The 5,335-nt window shown below is 38.9% G+C and overlaps 1 non-coding gene across 1 annotated transcript; it reads right to left on the bottom strand.

Moving 5' to 3' along the window:
• Positions 1–286: 286 nt before the first annotated feature.
• LOC112535473 lies at positions 287–393 on the bottom strand. Its single transcript, XR_003079592.2, has one exon. It is a non-coding gene; the product is annotated as a small nucleolar RNA R71 (small nucleolar RNA).
• Positions 394–5,335: the final 4,942 nt, after the last annotated feature.

Below are 5,335 nucleotides of genomic sequence, written 5' to 3'. Positions count from 1 at the left end.
ATTTTGAAATAAAGCCTAATGTTATTTAGATGGTGTAGCAAACAATTTTGTTTGGAGGCTTGCGAGATGAGGATCCTAATGCACATATAGCAAGTTTCTTGGAGATTTGTGATACCTTCAAGATTAATAGGACAACAGATGATGCAATTCGTCTCCACTTGTTCCCATTTTCTTTGAGGGATAGAGCATAGCAGTGGCTACTGTCACTACCTCCTAACACTATCATTATCTGGGATTCTTTGGCAGGGAAATTTCTATTAAGTACTTTCCTCCCTCTAAAACTGCTAAACTTAGAGATGACATATCTTTTTTTATGCAATTTGACAATGAGTCGATGTACGACACTTGGGAGAGGTATAAGGATCTACTGCAATGCTGCCCACACCATGGACTACCAATCTGGTTACAGGTACAAACTTTTTATAATGATTTGAATTTGGCTACTAAGTAGATGGTAGATGCAACTGCAGGTGGTTCTTTGAGCAGCAAGAGACCAGAGCAAGCCCAAAGCTTGATTGAGGAGATGGCCAAAAACAATTACCAGTGGCACACTACTAGGAGCAGGATGGGACGTCAAGGGAGTGTAAACTAGTTGTATGCCACTGTAGCCTTGGCAGCTCAAGTGGAGTTATTATCTAAGAAACTTGATCAACTCCAGATGCTTGTCCAAGCAGCTCAAGCAAGCTGTGAGTTTTGTGGTGGCCTGCATTACAGTAGTAACTGTATATCAGGAGATATGTTTGCTTCCTCTTCTTTATCTAACCATGAACAGGTGGACTATATGGGAAGTCAGCCTAGGCAGCAGAACAACCCGTATAGAAACAACTATAATATGGGATGGAGAAATCATCCAAACTTCGGAGGGAGGAACAACAACAACCAGGGGCCACCAGGGTTTCAGCAACTACATCAACAGTCGCAACAATTTGTTCTCCCACCTCAGTCTCCTCGGGCTCAAGAGAAAAAGCCTAACTTAGAGGAGTTGATGATGAAGTTTGTGTCCGCTTCAATGACTAGATTCCAGCAGACGGACGCAACTCTTAGAAATCAATAGGCCTCCATTCAGAACTTGGAGAATCACATAGGCCAAATTTCTAAGATGATGACTGAGAGGCAGCCAGGGACGTTGCCTAGTAATACGGAGTCTAACCTGAGAGAGCACGTGAAGGCTATCACTTTATTGGTAGATATGATTATAATCAAGTTTCTTCATTTTAGCTTAATTTCTTTTCTTTTTGTTAATCTGTTGAGACATTTTTTTTGGTTGATCCTCTTTGACTCCTAGATTGTATTGGATGATCGGTGAAACTTAATTACTTATGTTGGTAAGAAGGTTTATATTGTTAATGATAGGTTTACCAAATACCAACCCTATCAATAGCAGGTTAATATTGTTTTCATTTGTTTTGAATTTTTAATTTTGTACACTAAATGCATAAATATGTTATTTAGTGATTGGTGTAAACAAGTAATATTATTTATTGCCTTTCAATTTTTTAAGTATATTCCTATTTCTAATGATGATGATGTTGTGCAGGAACATTCGGGTAGGAAAGATGGAGATAGCAAGGTGATGGAGCTAGAGAAGATGCCAAGAAGAAGAGTCCTCTAAGGGAATAACAACCCCCGATCTCATATCCTGCCAGGTTGAAGCAGGAGAAAGTCGATCAGTAGTTCATTAAGTTTCTTGACTTGTTTAAATAACTACGAATTAACTTACCTTTTGTTGAAGCTATTTCATAGATGCCCAGGTATGTGAAGTTCTTAAAGGAAATCTTTAGCAATAATAGGAAGCTAGAGGACTTGGCGGTCGTGACCTTAAATGAGGAGTGTTCAACTATACTTCAGAACAAATTGCTAGAGAAGAAGCGTGATCCAAGGAGTTTTACTATCCCTTGTGTGATTGGTGATTTGACAATTAGCAATGCTTTAGCTGAATTAGGAGCTAGGATTAATTTAATGTCGTATGGTTTGTTTACCAAGTTGGGGCTAGGTGAGATGAAATCCACTAGGATGAGCATACAGTTAGTTGATAGGACTGTTAAGTATCCTAGGGGTATTGTGGAGGATGTGCTTGTTTAGGTTGATAAATTTATATTTCCTATTGACTTTATGATCATGGACATGGATGGTAAGAGTAACATACCTTTAATTTTAGGTCGACCTTTCCTTGCAACGTCTAGGGCTATTATAGATGTTTGTGATGGGAAGCTTAAACTTAGGGTAGGGGATGAAACTGTCACTTTTGATTTGAATAATTCTATGAGACAGTCCTTAGATCATGATGATACTATATTTTCTGTTGATTTACTTGATGATGTTATTGATATACAGTTGCAGGAAATATTGCTTAATGATCCCTTATGAGTTGCCTTGCAGGTAGAGGATGAGCATGAGCTATCCAATGAGAATGTGTTGGAGCAGCTTACATTTTTGTTAGCTAATGAACCAAGCAAGAATACTGATAAGTTTATTGAGATTGACAGGGTAGGTGATGTGCGTAAAATACACACATCTAAATAGGGTTTTTTAAGATTGATTTTATGGACATTTGGATGTGAATTGGTCTCAACACTCACCTTATACATATGTTTGTGTGCATTAGGTCCAAAAGAGGCCAAAGAATGAAAAAGGAAAGAATTAGAGCATAATTGGACGTCAAAGCTGCCGAAACGAGCTAAGTACGAGCATGAGGAAGCTGAACATAGCCGTGTTGATCTCAACACTGGCCGTGTTCTCAACACGGTCACAAACATGGGCCGTGTTATCAACATGGGGACAAACACGGCCGTGTTGGACATCAAAGAAGAAGTAGATTTTAGGGAGCACGGCCACAGAGAGTAACACGGCTAGGAACACCATCCCGTGTTGAGAACACGGCCAGGAACACGGCCGTGTTGGAGGCGACAAGGGGTATTAATTAAAAGAACAAAAAGAAGAGAAAAAGAGGAGGCTAGGGTTAGAACGTCCCAAAACCCTAATTTTTCTCTCCCTAAGGGTTTTCTGAGCTGAAACCAAGGGAAAAGGAGACTTGGATCAAGGTTTCAATCAGATTTCCTTGAAGGATCGAAGATTGGGCAAGGTTCGTTGATTGATTTTCAAATCGAGCAAGAGGAACAAGAATCGATTCAATTGGAGCAAAAGGATTTGGGGCTGTTTACTCTCATCCAAGGGTGTAATCGAGTTTTCTCTACCTTTGCTTATTGTTGTAATTGAATTCTTGTATATTTTGAGAATGAACATGATTAGCTAGATTGATTTAATCCATTGGGATTTCTTTACTATGTTGGCTTGATATTATATTGTTGGATTGTTCGAGTTGGTTTTGTATTCTTCTTGTTTTTAGTATTAATAAAATAATGCATTATTCATGAGACGTTGTGAATTGTGATGTTTAGATTGCTTTATGAGATTGAGAAATTCATTTGGCAATTGGAATTTTGAATAACAAGAACTGGTTAATAATCGGTTAGAGATAAGGATAATTAACTAGCCGGATTAAGAATTAACAAAGCTTAATAGAGGCGGATTAAAGCTTAATGCTAATTTAAGAATCAATCGTTAGGAAGAGATTCCAACTTTATGTTATTAGGTTTAGGAATTCGGTTATCTCGAGAGAGAAACCGAATTCGGTTAAGAATTCGTCCACGGGTAGCATAATTAGACTCACCGATCCTTTATCTTTTGTTTGATTGCCAACTATGTTTAGATTCCCTTTGGGTTTTTCTTCTTGTCTTGATTATTTCGTTTATCAATCACTCTTGCATCTCCCTTAGGACTTAGCTTGTAGTTAATAGTTAGTTTAGAATTTATTCATCATCCATTTTAGGTTAATATAACAAAGAACAAAGGAGTAACTCTGGGCTTTCGCTTTCCCGAGGAATACGACCTTGATACTCGCCATTAGTGCTAGACTGCATCGATAGGTACACTACCTTAGATTGTAGCTAACACGAGTAGCACCCATCAAGTTTTTGGCGCCGTTGCCGGGGAATTGTTTGAAAACTAGAGTGGAATTTGCTATTTGTTAATTTAGCCATTTTTTTTTCTTTCTTATTATTTTATGATTTTTTTTGTTTATTTATTTTATTTTATTTGTACATATTTATTTAGTTTAAGTTTATGATTCAGATAGTGAATGATAAGGAGGTTCAATGCTAAACCCAAAATCTTTGTATGATGCATTGGAAAATGAGAATAGGAACGAAGAGAGTGCTAAAAATTGGGATGCCCGTGCATCTTTAGATGCTCGGGTGGAATCGTTTTGCAGGGCTACCGATCAACTCTCTTCTCCTATCCTTTCATCTCAAGTCTTTTGTGAATTTTGTTGTGGTTTACATATGTGTAATGATTGTCCATTGTATAGTGATGTTGCTCATTGTTCTTATAACTGTGAACAGGTGAATTATACGGGAAGTTGGCCAAATGACTCGTATGGAAGCACCTACAATCAAGAGTGGAGCACTCATTCACCCTTTGGATGGAGCTTAGATGGCCAAGAACCACTAGGAATTCAAAGCAACTACATCAGCGACTAATGTTGCACCTTCAACTCAAGATGAAGAGTTAGTGTCGGAGGAGAGCCGATGATGAGGTTCATAACAAGTCTTGAGGAAAGATTCCAACAAACAGAGAGGATACTTGAAGATCAACAAGCCTCGATTAATAACATAGAGCATCAAGTAGGCTTAATCTTCAAGTTACTAGCTGAAGAGCAATCGAGAACTCCATCAAACGTCAACTGAGGAACATTTGAGCGCCATCACTTTGCGTTCAGGTGAGAATTTTTCTGGTTTATCTATTATGTTTGACGATGATGCTTATGTGCAGGACGACTATTTGAACATGGAGATAGAACCAGAAAACGAAGAGGCAAACATGATCCCTCTGAAAGACTATCAACAGGAATGTACAGTTGATGATGCTGAGTTGCAGTTAGAGGAATTGTTGGTAGATTTTCCACAAGTCCCTTCGATGATGGAAGATGAGCACGAGTTATCCAATGAAGAAGTCTTGGAGGAGCTCGAGTTTCTCCTAGTAAGTGAACCAAGCCAAGGACTGAAGAAAACCATCGACACTCCTGAAGAGATTGCCCAACCGTCGATCCTTCCAATTGTTGAAACTCTAGCTTTCAAATTGGAAGAGCCCCTAGAGCATCATGACTACGTGCAAATATATGAGGAGCGAGTTTTGCCCATCACACTGGCAGCTTGCTTGACTGTCGGGAAGAGGAAGTTGACGATTATCCCTCTAAGCGGATATTTGAAGCCATTTGCTTGGAAGAAAGATGGATGGTCGCCAATCCCCACCGTTTGCTTTTCACCATGAGTCCAGC

This window comes from Ricinus communis, chromosome 2 (genome assembly GCF_019578655.1).
Source record: "Ricinus communis isolate WT05 ecotype wild-type chromosome 2, ASM1957865v1, whole genome shotgun sequence".
Lineage (NCBI taxonomy): Eukaryota > Viridiplantae > Streptophyta > Magnoliopsida > Malpighiales > Euphorbiaceae > Ricinus > Ricinus communis.
Note: the sequence above shows the minus strand (reverse complement) of the source record. Positions and strands in the feature narration are given on the sequence as shown.